Source organism: Protopterus annectens, chromosome 7.part0, assembly GCF_019279795.1.
Source record: "Protopterus annectens isolate FY-2018-M chromosome 7.part0, PAN1.0, whole genome shotgun sequence".
In the NCBI taxonomy this organism is placed as follows: Eukaryota; Metazoa; Chordata; order Ceratodontiformes; family Protopteridae; genus Protopterus; species Protopterus annectens.
In genome coordinates, this window is record NC_056739.1 from 1697202709 (window position 1) to 1697224646 (window position 21938).

Consider the following 21938-nt stretch of genomic DNA (forward strand, 5'->3'; position numbering starts at 1 on the left):
GGTACAGGTTTTGAGCTTGAGTAAATTACTAACCACCTGCTACCCCTAACTAGGGTGTTTCATTCACACACACACACACACACCCCTACCTACCTCTTAGTACAAGAAATATGGACAAAGCCTAAAATAGGGACAGATATTAAAAATGTTCCCGTGAACTTAGAAAGTTGCTAGAATAACAGGATTTGTGCTAGTATGAGAAAGTTGTTAGAATAACAGGATTTGTGCTAGTATGAATTTTTCTAAAGGACATGAAGTCTGAAACTCAAATGTCTGTCATTATTTAGCAACTTCAGCCTTCAATGATTTTCTAGAAAATCACAAAATTTATGAGGAACAGACAAAAAATATGGGGTAAAAATCTGGACATTCTGCAAAATTTGGACAGTTGAGGTATGCTACCTACCTACCTCACTCACTCACACACACACACACACACACACACACACACACACACACACACACACACACACACACACACACACACACACACACACACACACACACACACACACACACACACACACACACACACCTCTCAACCTCTTAGAGCAACAAGCTCATAAATAAAACTGAGGCAAAGGCCCAAAAATAAGGACATTTTTTTAAATATTGCTCTTATAAACTTAGAAAGATAATAGAATAGTAGTAGGTCTTGCATTAGTACGAATTTTCTGAAAGGTATGAAATCTGAAACTCAAATATCTGCCATTATTTTCTAACTTCAGTCTTTAACGATTTGCCACTAATTTGCCAGAAAACTGCAATTTTATGAAAAACTGACCAAAAATGTGATGCAAAAATGTAAAATTGCCAGACAATACAGCTGGAAACCTGTCAAAGAAGGGACACCATTTAATATGAACACAGTTAACTTGAGCAGCTGACAAAATTAGAGACTCTACATGCATTTCTGAAATAAAAGTAATGTATAACTCTGATCATTACAGTTATTTATAAAAGTAAACCCTCCATGTTTTCTTCCAAAATTGCTATTTTGTGGAGAGATTATTAGGAGGAGAGCAACATTTTGAGCCAAAATTGGTGAGAGTTGAGAGGTTTGGATATTCCTAATTCTATAAAGCGATTTATTTGTACATACCTCTCAACCTCTTAATGCAGGAAATCTGGACAAGGCCAAATATATTGGGGGAACATACAAACAGAACTAAAAATTGATCTTGTATAAACTTAAGACAGTTGATAGAATATCAGGTCTTGCTTTAGCATGTATTTTTCTGAAGATTGTGATGTCTGAAACTTAATGTCTGTCATTATTTAGTGACTTCATTCCTAAATGATTTGCCAGAAAAGTTTTATTTTGCATTTTACAGCACGAACACCAATAAATATCTACTAAACAAAGCAATGCAGTCTCACAATGAAACTAGACTTAGCATTAAAACTTCTCTGCCCTTAAAACTCTCATTCATTGAAACAGCATTGAAACCCACATTCAAAGAAAATACATTTTGCCAGTGGCAGATAAAGATTAACTTTGGGCTGTTTTCAAATCATAGGCCCCTTGCACATGAAACATACACGTGCTCTTTGATACACCTTCCTGATTGTATTAAATTATATTCCTTGTACAATACAGTATAGTTAGAGAGCGTTTTAAATTTATTGGTTGGAACATTTTTCTAGTAAACAATGAAACAAAATGCATGCACCAATAATGACAAAACAGCCCAATTCATAACATTTCCATCATAAAAGTCTACTCAAACCTCTACAGTCCACCAGTATCAGTAAATATGCACACTCTCTGAACTAGTAAAAGCCATCTACATAAACCCACATTAAAGAAATCTGTAACTAATGAAGAGGCTGCTGCTAGCAAACAACTTTATATTTCATGGTTTCATCTACAAATAAAGTGCCTGTTGCCCTTGAGGAATAAATTGCCTATGTTGCATTAAAAACAATGATACGCTAGTAATATTGCAATAGGGAATGGATGGCAAACCGATAACAGGTTCATAGTTACTACTAGATATCTTCGCCAAAACGGACTACAGCATCCACCCCCCTTTACAACTCAGTACAGTATCAGCAATGCATCTACCTACTGTGGGAGAAGAACCCACAGCCTTCTGCATCAAAAGCAAGTACACTACCTGTTGTGCTATTAACATTACAGGCAGACTCCGCATAAGCAGCACTAAACTTTAGTTCCCCTGCAGCTCTCAGCTCCTTGTAAAATGTCAACACTCAACTGTATCTCTGAACTTTGCAGCACAAGAAATCTGGAAAAAGCCAACATTTATTGGGGGGGGGGAACAAAAGCCCAAAAAACAGGGACACATTTTAAACATTGCTTGTATAATTTTGGAAAGTTGCTAGAATAAAATGCTGTGTTATCACCATGCATGTCTTGAACCCAGAACCATATGCATTACACTCAGTGCAACATACCACTATGCTAAAGCAGCAGTTTGAAAAATAGGAAGACAAACTTAATGGCTATCATTTAGATAGCTCTCAACCTCTTAGCACAAAAAAACCTGGACAAACAAAACCAATAATGAGGGAATACAAATACAGTTCTCACCTCACACCTTAGCACAAAAAACCTGGGCACACAACAAAAACAATAATGGGGGAAATACAACTTCAGTTCTCAGTTCTCACTTCTCACCATAGCTAACAACCATTAGAAAAACAAATCTGAACAAAGTTCAGAAATGGTGGTGGTTAAGGACTTTAGGGTCTTCTTATCCTGAAGCAAAGGTACAGGGTTTGAGCCTGAACACTTATAGCCAGCAGGTGTATTCTGTGGGGGCATTTTCACAAACGCCTATAGCCAGCAGGTGTATTCTGTGGGGGGCATTTATACACACACACACACGCACACACACACACACACACACACACACACACACACACACACACAACCTGATAATCTGTTCATGACACTCGATTGCCTTCCATCTTCACATTTCCTGCTCGCGATAATCCATTTGTGATTGTCTTTTTCCACTTGCTCACTACTGCACATTTCCCGCTCGCGGCCAGCCGGACATGACGTGAGCTCACTTCCGACTGGCTCTTATCCCCCTTAAAGGAGCCAACAACCTTTAAAAATACGTACGTTTTTTTTTTTTTTTTTAAATGCTACCCCCTCTTCTAAGAAGTTGTACTGAAATCAGTACAGTGCGTATGCCTCTCGATGTCCCTGCATGCTCCACCTAAAAAAAACCTTATCCCTTCGAGCCACAAGCTCTAGGGATCTAAACCTCACCAGAACAATAAATAGGACGTGCTGGAAGGAAAGATTCCTGTCCCAGAGACTTCCCATGCTATGGAACAAGATTCCAATCTATATTAGGCAGAGTTCCTTGCTAACACTCTTCAAAAGAAACCTTGACGAGTGGATGGGAAACAGAAAGTTTACCCCGGGGATCACTTCAGTGGCTCTGCTGGACAGAGGCACAGGGAACTGATCTAAGGGGGCGGCGAAAGCCAACACATTCTGACTAGGCTTATAAATGCCTTCAGGCAGATAGCCTAGTACCTACCTATGAATCTATGTAGTACACAACCATTACTTGCCTGAAATTCCTTCACCTCCTTCAGTGTTGCTCTAGGGCTCTTGGCAGCCTCCCTGACCAGTTTTCATCTTGTCTTTTCATCACTTTTGGAGGGAGGGACATTCAGTTCTTTGCAATGTCACTGTTTTCCCACATTTCCTCCACTTTTTGATGACTGTCTTCACTCTGTTCCATGGTATATCCAATGCTGTGGAATTTTTTTTGTACCCTTCTCCTGACTGAAACCTTTCAACAATGAGATCCATTTGATGCTTTGTAAGCTCTCTGTGAACCATGGCTTTTGCTGTAGCAGGCAACTGAGTAAATGTCAGGAAAATCCTACTAGGACAGCTGAACTTTATTTCGGGTTAATCAGAGTCTCTTTAGTTGATGGCAGGTGTGTACCCAAGAAGACTGAAAGATGTAATTAAATCAAAAGGTGCTTCAACAAAGTATTGGTTTAAGGGTGTGCACACTTAAGCAACCAGCTTATTGTACGTTTTTTTTCCCCTAACAGATTTGTTTGTTTTTCAATTGAATTCTACAGGATATAGGTCACATTAAAGGTGGGAAAAGTTTTGAAATGATTTACTGTGGTCTCACTTTTCTATATCACAAAAACCTGGCATTCTAACAGGTGTGTGTACACTTTTTATATCCACTGTGTGTGTGTGTGTGTGTGTGTGTGTGTGTGTGTGTGTGTGTGTGTGTGTGTGTGATATGTATATACATACATATATATATATATATATATATATATATATATATATATATATATATATAGCATTTTTTAATGGAGTCCAATAAACCTGCTTGTGTTTTGACTGTGTACTAATGGTGCTTGTTTTTTTGTTTTTGTGCTTGTTAAGAGTGGTACACGATATGAATGAGGGCAGCATGACAGTAGTGAGGTCTGTGATAGGAGTGACAGATACCTTCAGGTGGAGGTGTAATTGCATCAAGGGTCATCTCTAAGCCCTTTCCTATTTGCAATGGTGATGGACAGGTTGACAGACGAGATCAGACAGGAGTCCCTGTGGACTGTGATGTTTGCGGATGACATTGTGATCTGTAATGAAAGTAGGGAATGGGTTGAGGAAACCCTGGAGAGGTGGAGGTATGCTCTAGAGAGGAGAAGAATGAAGGTCAGCAGGACTACAACAGAATATATGTGCATGAATGAGAGGGAGGACAAAGGAATGGTGAGGATACAGGGAGTAGAGCTGGCAAAGGTGAATGAGTTTACATACTTGGGATCAACAATTTAGTGTAATGGTGAGTATGGAAGAGAGGTGAAGAAGAGAGTACAGGCAGGGTGGAGTCGGTGGAGAAGAGTTTCAGGAGTGATTTGTGACAGATGGGTACCAGTAAGAGTGAAAGGGAAGGTCTGCAAGATGGCAGTGAGACCAGCTATGTTATATGGGTTGGAGATAGTAGCACTGACAAAAATTCAGGAGTCAGAGCTGGAGGTGGCAGAGTTAACAATGTTAAGATTTACATTTGGTGTGACGAGGATGGACAGGATTAGAAATGAGCATATTAGAGGGTCAGCTCAGGTTGGAGGGTTTGGAAACAAAGCCAGAAAGGTGAGCCTGTGTGGATGGAGCTGCTAGGTAACAGGAAAAGAGGAAGGCCTAAGATAAGGTTTATGGATGTGGTGAGAGAGGACATGCAGGCGATTGGTGTGACAAAGCAAGATGCAGAGGACAGGAAGAAATGGAAACAGATGATCCGCTGTGGCGACCCCTAATGGGAGCAGCCGAAAGAAAAAAAAGAAGAAGAAGACTAATGGTGTTTATTTTGTATAATCCTCACTAATGTTTGTTAACCCTAACGCTAACTTTGCCCCTAATTCCAACCCTAAACCTTAGAAAAAAAAAGCATGCTTGAATTTATTTGTAGTGTTGTGGTTAATAGATAGCAAAAGGAAAATGTTTCTTTCCTTTTGCATTCCTGCTTTGCTACTTTTCAAAATGCCAGTATATCAATCACCTGTTTCGATTCTTGTGTGTTTTGAAAAGTCAACATATACTTGTGTGTGTGTGTGTGTGTGTGTGTGTGTGTGTGTGTGTGTGTGGGGGGGATATATTAATATATTTATATATATGGAATGATTTCATATAGTCAAACGTTGTAATATCAACTGTCTTTAATGCAGGAAAAAGTGACTGAATAATCATTTGATCGTTTCTGTCGGCCTTACTTTGTTGGAGGTCATGAAACAGCCACGAGTGGGAATTTACCCTGATATATAAATTCATACCATGTAAGAACAAGTTTTGCATTGAAAAAGCATCCAATTTACCAGTGTAGTAAGTTGAACCACCACCATAGCCATCAGATGATGAAACATCAGAGGCTGAACATCTAGAAAGGCCCATGTCATGGTGTATTACAGTCAATCTATGATGAATTGCTGCCATCTAGTGGATAAATATTTAAATCACAGAAATACACTAAAATGATTATTGGATAATCAATGAATACATGAAACTGGCAGGCTATAATTTAGATAAGTCATGTATTCATTCCAAAAGCATGCCTTCAATGAAAGTCAAATGGCCATACAAAATATCACTGAAACAGTTAAGACATTCAAACCAGTATAGATATAGATACCTACAGTTATATCTGAACGGCTATATAAAACACCATTTAAGCAATTCAAGACAGTTCAGATCAGGGTGAAATATAGCTATAGTAGTATATAGTTGTGGTTTTCACAAAATAAAAGTATACAAATTACCCAAATATATGTAAATAGTGGTGTAAATAAAGTTGATTGCCAAAAATATGTAGATAGATCATGGTTTTATTTTAATGAATCATACACCATCAGCCAGCAATAGCAACACTAAAACACTAAAATCCAAAGTAAATAGAGATTGTTTATTAAATATCCATTTTAAGTTTCTTATTCAAACTGGTTTCGGCTAACCAGCCTTCATCAGTGAATTTTATTCAGTGTACAGGCCAAGAGGTATGGGATTGAGCTGACTGGACTAGAATCTTGTAAGCCCAATTAATTGGAGAATCAGTGAAAGCCTTCATGGACATGGACAGTACTGATTACCAGGACTATGATAAAGCTGAAAAGACTTTTCTTGCCAGAGGTGGTATTACTTCTAAGACATAAGCTAATACTTTCCATATATATACATTTTCATACAAAAAATGTAAAGTTAAAATCATCTGACTTAAAGCATATAATTTCTTTATGGTGAGATTCTGAACATCAGCATGACAAAAACAAACAAAAATTATATAAATGATAGTAATTAATATAAATAAAACATCTTTACCTACCATTTAAAAAAGTGGATGTGTTAAATTAACCCTAATTAATCTGATGAAAGTTTTGTTGCTCTCATATAAAAATGATGTCAAGAAACTGCATATAGAACTGAGCAGTTCTACACCTGTAGTCAAAGCTCTACATTGTAAAACTCCACTGCCAATCATGAGCGGACAGGTGATCCGCTGTGGCGACCCCTAACCGGGAAAAGCCGAAAGAAAAAGAAGAAAATGATTTGGGGAGACCTAGACTGAGGAGTGATTTAATACAGCACACAGTGATTGAACCTTAGGATTCCTTTATGGACCTTGGTATATAGGTAGTTCCAGCTTTGAGTTTTTCTGATCATATCAACCAATTGATAAATGATACTTATAAAACTATTGGCTGTATAAAAAGATATATAAAGTCTAGGAAATCAGAAATGATGAAATCATTGTTTGCAAGTTGCATTAGACCCAAATTAGAATATGGAATCATAATGTGGAAACCTTATAAGAAAACTAGCATGAGTAAATTGGAAATGGATGCAAAAGTTTAAGTTATTGTAAAAAGTTTAAAATATCTGAACTTGTACTGTGTCACATGTACATTTAAGAAGAGACCTTATTTAGGTATATAAGGCATGTGGGAATCTTTGGGATTATCACAGAACAGTAGAGAATAGTCAGATGACCATTGTAGGAGATTATATAGGAATGAGATATGCACTAATTAGTTCTTTGAGACATTTGCTGATACATGGAACAGACTGCTGAATTGTATTAAAACAAGTGCCAGTTAAGATATTTTAAAAACAACTTGGACTCATTATGGGAATGACTGTTTTGCTATATTGGCAGGCTAGAAGGACATTACTGCCTGTGCCTGAAATATTTGTATTTATGTATGTACCTTTATATCTCTTCTCTTTTGAAGCATCAGTAAACATACAATAGAAACCATTAACAAACCATTCCATCTCTCACATAGCAGACCAAACAGAACAGAGTTGACCATTTTACACTCACACAACAGTACAATTTCCTGTCCAGTTGCTCTTTTTCACCTCTCAAAAACCTGGCTTACCTTATGTGACATTCACTGTTCTGATTACTCTCATACACACAAATTTTCTGATCAAGACAGAACCTCAATCTGGGCCCAGCCTCTATCAGCATAATTTCATTAGACTATGTAAACCTAACATCTAAAGAGATTATAGAAAGATTTTAAATTTCTACAGAATTATATTTCAACTAAAGGCTAACATTTCTTTTTAGCCTTATTAATGAGCTTACGAAATTAATTTATTTGTTTTTATTTACCATTTAACTGGGGTAGATCACTGATCCAGCTAAAATGTTTTCAGGCTCAGCCCAGAGTGGACAAAGTACAGAAAAGGAGTATATAAACAGTGCATTTTTGGGGCTTTCAGCAAGTGCTCCATTGGGGACACCCAGGACATTTCTGTGTAAGTCAAGAAATTGCATTATAAATACTCTGAGGTGCATTTTAGAACATTTTCCACCATTTTGATCCAGTGATGGTCATAACTAAGGAAAGTAATTCAGTCTCATTTTCTTTTTCTTTTAAGGGAGAAAAAAGTTTTGTCCAAGTCTTAATGTAAATAGGTGACACAATAGTATCTCACAATAAACTGCAAATTTTGTGAGGATACATACAGCTTGTCTGGGAAGAGTTCTGTCTCTCTACTCCCCCCACCACTGAAAAAAAACAGACATGTTCTGTGTATTCTTCTGATGATAGATTGGGATAAAAGTGGAGGCACAAATTCTCACAATCCTATATTTCAAGTAGTTGCTGCCATACACATATACTGCATGCCTCCTCAGCCGTACACCTAAAAGGCAAGCACCCTTTGTACACCCCCATCTGATGTCAGGCTAGGACGAAACTAAAAGAACAAAGAGAACACTAACATTTTTCAACCTGTTAGAGGTATACTTTTTTATTTACTTATTTTTGCTTTTGTTTACCAGGTTTATCTGACTGGTTTTCGTCAAAAAACCTTTTCAGAGGAGGCCCTGGGAGAAAAGCTCCAATGTATCACAAACATTTTAAACACCTTTACTAAATTATCACTTAAGACATAGGCAAACATACATTAATGTAAACAAATCATATTAACAAGTTTCTAGTTACATACATTATACATCACATATGTTATAACTATCATCAATCCAACATTACAGAAGTTGCTCAATTGCTGCTTCCCCTATACTTCACTCCTCCTCCACCTGAACATTATTCTGCAAGTATTGTTCTCACAATTTCCACTTATTTCTATGTAATTTGCTCCTTCCCTTTTCAAAAGATTCCACTTCCAGTGTTTTTGTCTCTGTTACGATATTCAGTACTTAAAGTACAGTTGCTTTATTGATGTCCATTTTCTATTAATTCCTTATTTGGCAGGCACCATAATTAAACTTAATAAAGCCCTACTATGTGTAGGCAATTGAGATCCTGTGTCCAAGCTCAAAATAATCATTTCCTTGGTTACACCCATTTGCTCACCTAATATTTTTGCCGAAGTACTCTGTAGAGAATTTTTAAAGTCTGCCGAATCATTACACTCCCAGAACATGTGTTCCCAATTACCTTTTTCTTCCCTAACACACTTGAAAAATATATCATCTACCGGAGGAATTAATGTTTGGGTACATCATTTATGGCTATAGCCTTTGTTTTATCTTCATTAATATTATATTCCAAAAAGACTTGAAACTGTCCCAGAATGTTCCACAAACTGAAATGTCCTCTTCTGACTTTATAAGGAACAAAATATTATCACATGCAAATAAATTCAGCTTTACATAATTACTATACCAATTATTTAACTGCCTACAGCACCTTATTAATATGCCATAGGTTTACTTTTTTTTATTTTTGGTATCTACTGTCACCTAATTGCTTAAGTATTATGTTGTAATTGTAACTTCTCTCTAGATATTTGTGCCACAATGCATTAATCTGTATTCTATGTGGAGATATTTCTCCTCGGGCCTCCGTTGAAAATGGGCTCTTGCTCAGTCAGACATACTCGGTCAACAAATGTCAAGTAAATAAATTAAATAAATAAATATATCCTTGAATTTCTGAGTCTCTTATGTTCTTTCAGTGCTTCTTAGTATAGAGCAATTAACAAAGGGGAAAGAGGATACATTAATCCTTGCCTCTGATCCCTCATATATCCTCCTAATTAATGTTAGTATTGTATTAGGGAATGCAAATGCTTCCATTGTCCTACTCATAAAATCTCAGCTTACTCTGCCAATTGCTTTCTCTGCATCAAGAACCCCCAAAACAGTGTTACTTTCCTACCTTCTGCTTTCCATTGAATCATCTTATTTTATTAATGTTGTCAAATGTTTGCCTCCCCTCCACAAAACCACAGTGATCCATATCTTTTAAGTCCAGCAGCACCATTGTCATTCTTTTAGCTAGTATAGACATAAACACTTTGTAATCATGGTTTAAAATTGATATGGGTCTATATAAAGCTGGGTCTGATGGGTCTTTCTTGTCTAAGTATTATATCTAATACCACTTTCTTCCAAGATATTGGTGTTTCCCCTCCTTTTAAAGTACTGTTAAACAAAACCTTCTGGATCTTTATCACTTTCCCCCCCACTTAGCTTTCAAACTTCCACAAGAATACCACCTGTTCCTGGAGACTTTTCTGCAAGTTGATTATACATCCCCATTTAATCCATCTCCTCTTATCTTTATTAGTAATTGTTGAGCATCATCTGCCTCTAACCATGACATAATCAAGTCTTCTATAAATATTTTCATTTGTGATCTTTCTTGATTTCCATATTTTTCTGCTTTAAACAAAGTTTCATACAATTTCAGAAAAATCTCTAATACCTGTATAGGATCTCTGGTTAGATTTCTTGTTATAGGCTCCCAAAGTTTGATGACAACCCTTTCTAATTCCTGTTGCCTAAGTCATTGTGCTAAAAGTTATTGTGCTCTGGAGTTATTATCAGTGAACAGTTCCTTAATAGCAATCTTTCGGAACTCATGAATATTATCCAGATACTCTGTGATACTTTGACATTTGTCAGTCCCTCTGAATAATTCCAATTACTTCTTAACCATCTCTTATTTTTCTTTTACTTTTACCTTATTTTTAAAACTCCATTTTCATTTTATCCCACTCACTAGATATAACATCTCAACAAACTTTCTGTCTTTCCTAATAACTCTCTAATAATTTCTACTACCTATTCCTTTAATTCCTCTTTTTTTAACAAGTGGATAGGAATGTGCCAGTGTCTCATTTTTACTTCATTATCCTGCACTTTATCTTAATTTTTATTGGTGCATGATCTGAAATAGTTATTGGATATATGAAAACGCTTTCAATTAAATGCACAGGTTACTGTGAAATATAATTTCTTACTAGTCTTGCCCAGTTATTGTACTTTGGGGAATAATATATAAATTCTCACTGAGTTCCTTACTATTAAATTCATATCTTCCAGACCAAATATATTCATAAATTTCTTCAGAAATCTACACTCTTTTGAATAATTTCTTGTCTAGGTCCCCCAGATTCATCCTCACTGATGCATATTTAGTTTCAGTCCCCAATTATAAGTAATATTCCCTGCTAAAAGCTGATTATTTCTCTGAAAAAATTCTTAAGCTCCATAATAGCAGATTTTGGTGCAATATAAATACATGCCAGCGTAATCCTTCTCCCTTGCCAGTAACCCTTTACTACACAAAATCTACCATTATTATCTATTTACCCTCTTCTATCACTACTGGAGCTCCTCCAGCAATTATAATTACATACATTTTCCTTTGTCTTTGATATTTTGCTGAGTATCCATTCCAAAATCTTTTCTTTATCAAATTCACATGATCACTTCTTTCCTAAGTGTGTCTCTTGCAGTATTATTTATATGCTACACTTCTTAATATAATTCAATTCTCTTATCCTTTTGCCTATATATGTAAGTCCATTCACATTCCAAAATAATATGGATAGTGTAGTCATTATAATAAGATGTTATTGTTCATACCTGTTATATATGACAGCTTTTTGAATGTGTATTTCCAACTTTTGTGTTACATGACACACTAATATTTGATAGGTGTATCTTTTTTTACAGTTGTTACTTGTCATCTCCATTTGAACCTATGTCACATTATTCAAGACTTTTTGTTTTAAAGAAAACTCTCTAACAAAATAAATAACAAGCACACAAAGCTATGTACGTCTTAAAATAAATGAAGTTTATCCCACCTGATAGGAAAAACTGCCCCAAATTGACAGCTGTACCCACAGGCATTACCTAACTTACAATTAAGGTTATCCATGGTAATGCACATGTTACAGCCTGTGCTTCTACTCACACAGATTGCTCTCTGTTTATTTATTTTCTCTGTTCCCCTACTAGATGTAAAAAGCAGTTTGTATGTTTTCAGAAAACATTAACTTTTAGCCTTAAGAAAAAGCGCACCACCTATCTTTAAATAATCCTAAATTATACATTGTTCTATTAAATGCATTGATGTATTAAGGTTGCTAGGGAAACTACTATCTCTTATTCACTTCCAATAATTTCAAGCTTATCTTTGAAGACTAATTGCACCTGCAGACAGCTCATTTTCATGGAAGCATAAGAATAGAATGCACAACTGCCATCAGCTGTAGACTTCTAAACACACTGAACATTTGCTAAAGGAAAAAAAAAAAAACAACCTAATATTATTGCACATGCAAGAAACTAAGCTCTTCTCGTGCCATTCATCATTTTGTCTTAATTTTCAAATATACCTGTTTACAGAAAACACTTGTTTTTAGTTTAAGTCAAGGTATTAATCCAGACATTCGCTCACATAAAAATAAGAGAAAACATCTCAACTCTACATATCATATAATCAGTGCACATTTCCACCCCATTCTCCACCCCAACAGCCAATGATTACAGCATATTAACTTAAACTTGCTTTTGTCTAGCCTTTCTTCTCTACATTGTAATGTCTATATTGCTTGAAACTTAAAAAGTACTTGTTTACTTTAATATCTGACTGAAAAGACTCACCTCTTCCCTACATTTCGGATACCACTGACTACATCCTATACAAATCTACATTACTATCTAACATGCAGTTTATATCACAACATATTTTATGCAAATACAATTAAGAATAAAAATTTCTTTCCTTAGAGTTACTTTTTTGTCCCTTTAGTGTCCCAGTAAATATTAATGACATAATATGGGGTATACGCCTTACAGTCCAACCACAGGTTTAACAAAGTTTACAAAAGTCCTAACTTTCTCAGCCACTTTTTCTTGCAAAGTCATATTTCACAGATGCAATTGATGCTTTATAATCTCACATTTATTCACTAATATCAGTGTTGCTGGTCTTCTTCCTGTTCATCTCCATCTCCCAGCACCAGACATATGCATGTAATGCCACATATTTTGTATATAGTAGCTTTGTTGGCCTATCTCCTCAACCTCTTTACTAATGTAATCCATCACTAGCTAGTATGAATAGAAATGGACACAGAGGTGATTCTTGATGCACACCCACTCCCACTGGGCACCTTCTGTGAGCAAACAAAATGTTTGTAATTGTATCACTTGATTTTTGTACATAGCCTATACTAGTTCTACCAGTGTTGGTTATGATATTGAACCATCACAGAATTGCCCAAATCAGGTTTCTTGGGACTTTGTCATATGGTCTGTCCAAGTTTATGAATACCCATTTAAACCTTTTCCTCATCTCCAGTTTCTTCTCCACTATTTTTCTTACTGTAGACATTGGCTTGGTTGTCTTGCTTCCTAATCCGAATCCACATTGCTCATCTTACATTTTACTTTCTACTTCTCTAGTGCACTGTACACAGTTGTGAATGTCCCCTTTTTTCTTGGGAGTATAGGAAGGAGCCATTTTTCCCTAACTCAATGAACTTCTTGATTGTATCTGTCATAACTTCATCTGAGCCTGCTTGTTTCCCTGATTTTATTTTCCTTAGTGTTTTTCTTACTTCTTCTATGGTGGGTTCTTCTTTTTCTTTCACTGTAGGCTGGTATTGTGCAGTACAGATTCTATGGGGTTTTCTTCATTCAGATGCAGTTGGAAGTACTCCTGTCTGCCTTTGATGTCCTGTGGAATTGTGAGCAGACTGTTGTTGGCATTCCTTATGAATGGGGTTTGATGATGGTCTTCTTTATCTCTCTGTCTCTGCCTTGCTACCTGGTAGTATCTTTGTACCATCTGCTGAGTCACTTTCCAGAAGAAAATAGACCGACTCGGGCACCTTGTGTTTTGCTTTTGCTATTGCTGCTGATGTCCAAGCCCCTTTGCCAGCCACAAAATAGACCTGAAACTTGCAGCTTTACTGATGTATACTCCTTTCCTTGCTGTTGTATTGTCCTGGGGGGGGGAGTGGATGCCAGAATCAGCTCACCACGGACCACAAGTACCTGCATTTTCCCTGTCCTGTGGCTAGAGACAAGGTTATCGCCATGTTTTTCAAAATTCTACTCTAAAGTCTGACACTGCTGCGTCCTGAAACATCAGTGAAGTCCTCTCCTCTGCTGTTCTCCTTCAAACTCTTCCCCTCACCCTCAGCCAACCATGCTGCCTGGCTCTTAAATTGTGGTGCATCTCCAAGTCAGTCATTGTGACTCAGTACACAATCAGTTAACTTGTGAATGTCTTCTGGCACACCAAACTATCATGCAGCTTCCTGTTTGGAGTCTCATTACATGGGCCCATTCACGAAAGACTTTAAAGTCTCAAAGGAAACTGGTCGAAGTATTGATAAATCAAAATATTGTAGTACTCTGATCAAACTATTTATTTAAAAACACCAATGCCTTTCATGTGCACACTGCACTTAAATAGAGAATAAACATCAACATACACCCACACACATACACAGACACAAATATTATGTTTATATGCAATTAATTAACCATGATTAAACTCAAACTTATTTGTGTCTTACTCTTAACATTCCTTTCTATACAACTGATTTCATTTACATGTCATGCTATCTTATAACCTTAGGCACAACATAAACCCTAGGTAGGGTCTCATTTTAAAGTAATTGTTTAAGGCACAATTCTGGGTGCAACTAAATATTTAATGATTGGGTAGTTAAAGTAATGATAATGCTCACTAAATAAAATGCTTCGTTGAAGTGCAGTAATTTATCTTATTTTTGACTTCTGCAACATACTCTCTGAAATCCCTGCTTTAATTTTTTAGTAGAATTTCCAGCACAGAAAGCTGTACACTAAACAGTTACACACACTGTATTCTAACAATGGCAGTCACCATAATTTAAAAAAGTATATATTTTCTTTATATTAAAATACATAAAAATCATGATGGGTGGTATAACTACATGCTTGCCGGTCAAAACACTAAACATCGCTCTTCAGGATTTTATATTATAATAGATGTATTTTTTTCTTATGTGCAAATACTCAGCTGATGTCATGACACCTGTTTCCACACATCTATTTTTTTTCTCTCTTGACAACAGAAACGGCATATTAAAAGCTATCCATTATTTAGTGCTTGTTTTTGAATCGTATATATTGCATTTTGTTACTTTTCCCTATCAGTTTGTATTTGTACTTGAAGATTGCAGCACACCCATGCTACACTGTAGTCATGTCAGTGCTGGAAAATTAACCCAGACATCTGATGCGGGAATAGACCTCGCAATCTTTTATCTTCCAGTATCAAAGACAAGTATAGGACCTATTGAGTTATTGACAAAGTAAAATCCCACATTTCACTGGCCAGGAATCGAACCAATGTTCCCCTACTCTTGTTTCCTGTAGAAGTAGGAGGAGATTTTCATAATGAAATAGAGGACTAAGAATATTATCTTAGTGGATCCAAATTGTGTGAGACATAGTCTGATTCCTGAGGCAGAAAGTGAGATGGAAATAAGCTTAGTGGAAATGCAGTCTGGTTGTTTGCTAAATGAAGATTTAAATAGACTGGTTAAAACTGAGAGTAGAAATTCAAATATTTCTTGGGGTTCAGTAATAAGGAAAATTGCTGAACAACAGAAAACAGAGCAGCTACAAAATGGTGGAACTGTGCTGCCGCACATTAGCAGGCAGACAAACTGAAGAAAGCGTATCAAACCATGCACTTTGCTCCTGTCAGAAGTCACTCCACAGGTAACCAGCTGGAACAAGGTATGCAGACAAAGTGACAGGCTCACAGTAGCATGGTGAAGTGCTACAGCCAAGGAGAAATGCTCTGAGATTGCATTTTGTTAAACAGCATCATTCTGACTGAAGCATGTTTTGGATTTCTATGCTGAAACATCTCCGAGTGTAATGAAGTTTTTTGATGTTGCCTTCAAAAATGAATTGGCACTGTACTATGTGCAAACATTTTGCTGAAACAGCTGACAGGTTTCCTTGGGTGAATCCCGACAGCAAACTTTTACCGTTAATGGGATAAGAAGATGCATAGTACAATTCAATTATTTTTATGTAGCAGAGTCATTACTTAAGACTGGACTTTCTGAGTATTGTGAAATGCTGATTGTGGAGAAAAATATCGGACTCATAAGGTTTTTGAACTGGGGGTAGTTTGCTGTTTGCGAATAATCAATGAAAGCAAATGTTCTGTGTCATTTACCTAATAGTATATGTCATACTTCTCAGCCTCTTAGCACAGAAGAAATCAGTACAGAGCCAAAATTAATTGGGGGGGGGGGGCAAATTTTAAATAATGCTCTTATAAACTTACAAAGTTGTTAGAGTAACATGTTCTGCATTTGCATGCATTTTCTGAAGGATATGGAATCTGACTTTTTTCTGAAGGATATAGAATCTGAAACTCAAATGTATGTCATTATTTAGTTATTTCAGTTCTCAATAATTTGCCAGAAAACCCACAAATTTTATGACAAATAGGCCAACAATAAGAGGCAAAAATGTATTCATTCTGCAAGGAACTGGGTAGTTAAAAGGTATGCTATGCTTTTGCAAGCTTTGAAAAGAATTATTCACTATTATGACCATCCAAAATTATGCTGTTTCTACAGGGAGGTCTGTGCACACATTTGGTTAAAGATTGTACAAAAAGGTGTGTGATATGTTGGGAGGGGACACACAAGAAAGAATTGTGCAGTAGAATGTATTAATTTCAAAAAAGATTGATTATTGGATGTACTGCCCTGTAGTATTGGAAGAAAGGAAACAAATGTTTTTGCACAAGACAGTATCGGTGGTGCAGCAGTTAGCATTGTTGCCTCACAGCAAGAGGTTCTCTGGTTCGATTCTCGGCTGGGGTGCCTTCTGTGCGGAGTCTGCATGTCCTCCCTGTGGTCGCATGGGTTTACTCCGGGTGCTCCGGTTTCCTCCAACATCCCAAAGACATGCAGTAGGTGGATTGGACACACTAAACTGGCCCTAGGTGTGAGTGTGTGTGCCTTCTGTGGAAGGTTGAGCGCCGGGCTGGCAACTTGACACTGTAAAACTCCACTGCCAATCATGAGCGGACAGATGATCCGCTGTGGCGATCCCTAACCGGGAAAATCCGAAAGAAGAAGAAGAAGTATTCGTAACATTGTGAATGAACTAAATCAATAATTCATGCAGGTTATTCCATTAGAGGATGGGGAAAAGGGTAAAGAAGTAAAGAATGTTTGAAGTATAACTGAAAAAAATGTAAATTATGAGACTGTTGAAATACCTCACTAAAAGAATCACAGGCCTAAAGCAGATGCCCTATGCTGACCATCTAAAAAAACTTCAGCTCTTGTCGCATATCGTCTACTCTGAGGCGATCTCTGCTTAACATACAAGGCTATGTCAAACCCTGAGCTGTTGGACATGCTGCACTTAAAGAAATCCCAATCCCTCAGAGCCACATGCTCCAGGGATCTAAACCTTGTCATCACAATGAACAAAACATGCTGGAGGGATAGGTTCCTGACCCAGAGACTCCCCAGACTCTGGAATAGACTGCCCATACATGTCAAGCAGAGCACCTCTTTGGACCTCTTCAAAAGGAACCTTGATGATTGGATGGGAGATATGAAATTCACCCCGAGGATCACATCAGTCACCCTGCTAGACAGGGGTCCAGGGAAGTAAATATTGTGGGAAGAAATAGCCAGGGAATTGTTATGGCTAGGCTTGTATAGGCCCTAGGGCTGATAGCCTAGTACCAACATATGAACCTATAATAGACAATATGACTGAAAGTGGGAACTGGGTTAAAAAGGGGGTAGAAGGTGGGATATAGATTGAGTTTAAAAATGATGTAAGAAGTGAAGAGAGAAAGGCTCATGACAAGGGCAGCTGAAATGGAAAGAAGTTGAGCACAAATAAAAGGAGATTTAAAATGTTAAAACCTAGACCTAAAAATGACTACTTGTTGGAAGTTTTTAAGTTTCAATCTTAGCAGAATTATGAGCATGGTTATAATATTTACAATGCCTCATTTGTTAAAGAAACAGAATATACATATATGTGCTTTGGGCAAATGTCTTTTTCCGTGAAACAGCTTTCACTGTAATGCTGTTCAGTTGAGGTGTAATGGCTGAAAGCAAAGTTTTGCAATCCTTGAGGTTGGACTTTTCTCTAGATTTGGTAAATATAAGCTGAGGGTGTGTGGAGGTAGGGGGCAAAAAAAAACTGATTTTGTGATTGCCATAAGTAGTTTTGGCTTTTTTTTTTTTTTTTAAATGGTATTCAACTGAAGCCTTTTCTGTCTCTCATCATGAATCCATTTTTGAAATATATCACATACATTTCTACAGGAGAAATTAATAAGTTTGCCTTGATAATAGGGTGATGAATAGCATTTTCTTTGGATGAGAAGAATACTTTGGGCTGTTATATTAATTTGGAAAGGTCTTGAATTAAAGTTAAAAACAAAAATATATAGTGACAGTACCAGGGAGAATGTTGATTAGTACTTTTTGGTATAAAGGCTGATTTATGAGATTAAATTCCACATATTTGCCAAATAAGCATACATGTGATTTGAAATGTTTTTTAATTGGAAAAATATTTGTTATTGAATGCCGTCTACATTTGTGGATTTTTAACTGTTCTCAAGAAGAGAAGTATGGAACAAAAAAGGGGAAATAGTGTGTAAGGGACGCTACACACAGAGCTATCATGATAATGGTATAACAAATGGAATTAGATCTAGAAGGGGAACACATGTCTAGGACAGATTACATAGTCTATAATAGTACTTTAGGGGACATTCAGAGTTGGAGTAGGATTTTTTTCCTCGTACCACTAAACAGTGTTTATGAAGTTAGGAAAAAAAAAGATGGATGTTAAAACTATTAAAGGAACTAGAGGATAAATGCTGATTTTATAAAAAAAAAAGTTAAAATGAAGGGCCATTTAAAAAGATTTATGGTTGGACTAAATGAACATGAGAGAGAGATTTAGAATAATTGGGATGTGTGGTAGAAAGCTTATAAAATATGTTAAAATTGGAGTATTTGTTCTGACAAACAGGCTGAGAGAGGAGAGAGATAAATTAAATAGAACAAGTGGAATGTTTACATGCTGTAATGGGGTAGTAATTTGGAATATTGCAAGAAAGAAAGGAAAATATATAGATAGAAGGAAATAACATGGATGAATAAACAGATATTTATGGTTAAAGGGAAAAAAAGTGAACCTGTTATTAAAGTAGATATAAGCAGAAATAGTGTACAAGGTTAAGGTGGAGAACGAAAATAAAATTTAAATTACGCAGGAAAAATAAACATGGAGACATCTTTATTACATAAAGGAAAATGGAAAGAAAAAACAGGTAATGTTGAATTAAGACATTAAATAAACACATATTAGAAAAAAGACGCAGATATTTCTTTAGAAGTAAAGACGTTTCTGAAGAAAGTGAAAGCTGAGGGGTCGGGGTTAAATAAGGTACTTATGCCTTATGCAAATCTATGGAAGATTAGAAGCTGGAGTTCTCTTCAGAATGCTGTAGAGATGATGGACTGAAAGAAGTAACAGATCAAATAGTTATTTGGGAATTTCTATGGTTATATGGAAAAGAAAGCAGAAAGAGGATATAAAAGATGAAGGCCTTTAGTGTTGACTAGCACACTGATTATAGGTTATCTGAACTTTTGCAGTTAAGGTTAAGTAAGCTTATGGAGGGATTAGCAAAACTAAAGGTTAATGGTAGGAACACTCAGAAATTGTTACTGAGAGAGATTAAAAAAGAAAATTGCTAAAGAAGGAAGACCGTTTGGGATGTTATGCTTGCATTTGATAATATTTCACATAAGGCTGTGTTGGATAGCCTGAAAAATGATGCTATGCAGCTAAATGCATAAATAGATATTTAGAAAAAATGATTAAGATAAAAGTGGGTTAAGACAATGCTGGGCATTAGGTCCTCTACTGCTTGGCTTAACAGTTCATAAATAGATAGTAGAGTTTAAAAATGAAAGAATGCACATAGTGGTATGGGTAGACTGCATAATCCTTACATTACTTAATTATGTTGACATTTTTTGTGTTACTAAGGTTGAGAATCCAGTACAGTATGTCAATATGTCAGTGGAATGCTGCATGATTTATTAAGAGACATTGATTTAGAATGATGTAAAAATAAGTCCAAAGAGTTTGAAGGTTCTGTTAAGACAGGATAAGTTTATTTTCACTCTAAGCAAATATAACAGGTATGGGATTAAATACTGGATATACTATTTCATGCCTGCAACATAGAAATAGTTTTTTAAGTTAAAGGAAACTAATACGTGTATAAAAAGATAGCACTATGTCTTTGAGGAAAATAATATACTAGATTAAATCAGTGTTATTGAGCAGAGGTATTTGTTTTGTAGATTTTTTTCTGAGTCATAAGTAGCTGGAAGTAGAACTGATGAGGCTGATCATTTTGGTTATATGAAGATCTTAGCTAAATTCCATTAAAAAAAGGATTTTATATGGAGTCAGAATATGGCTCAATGCAGGAATGTTTTTGCCTCACTGCATTTAGGGGTACTTGCTAAAATTCTAATGAAGTGTAATACATTACTCATGTTACTAAAAATATTTTCCATTATTTTACGAAGAATTACAAGGAAAATATGAAAAGAGTTGAAAGCTGCATGTTACAGTTTTACAATACAAACTTTGAAAAGAAGCACATAGCCTGAAAGGTAGGACCCAAGCATGTCTAGAACTAGTGACTAACGATATCACGTACACTGACCACACAGAGATAGCAAACCTCCTAGCAGATAGGTTTGGTGAAATTTTCACTCCCTTATCCACTCCTAACTTATCACAAACCTTCCTCCAACCCCCCCCCCCACCCTACATATCTAAAGAGCAGGTCCTCAAAGTCTTGTCCAAGGCAAAAAACACAGCCTCTATGGGACCAGACGACATCCCAGGCTGTCTTCTAAATAGGCTAAACCATCAACTAGCTTCACCGTTAAGTACCCCTTTCAATCATAGCCTAACCACAGGCTTTGTTCCTGTGGAATGGAGAACAGTAACAGTTATTCCCCTCCATAAAGGTGGCCTAGCAGCAGACCTAGAGAATTACAGACCCATAAGCTTGACCAGCCTCATCTGTAAGGCCATGGAACATGTCATTATGGACCTCATAAAGATATAGGCTACATCCAAACCCTGGGTCCTCCCAATTTGGCTTAGTCAAGGGCAGATCCTGCCTGTTAAATCTGGTGGACTTCTTTGAAAATATAACCAGGGCCAATGACAAAAGCAAATTTATGAACACAGCATAGCTTGACTTGGCAAAGGATTTCGACACAATCCCACATTCTGGCATTACCAATAAACTTAGCAAACTGAATGTAAACCCCTTCATTCTAAGATGGATTGTCAACTGGCTCACAAACCGGACACACACTATCAAAGTGGGTGATGCTACATCAACCAGGAGACCTGTTAGCAGCAGGGTGCCACAGGGGTCAGTGCTGGGCCCCAACTGTTTGGTATATATTTCTCAGACGTTCAGGTCAAAACTAAGGGGTTGTGGCTGACCAGGTTTGCAGACAACTGCAAACTAGGTGCAATCACTAAATCCCCAAATAATGTCAATATACTCCAGGAGGGTCTCACGCAGACCAATGA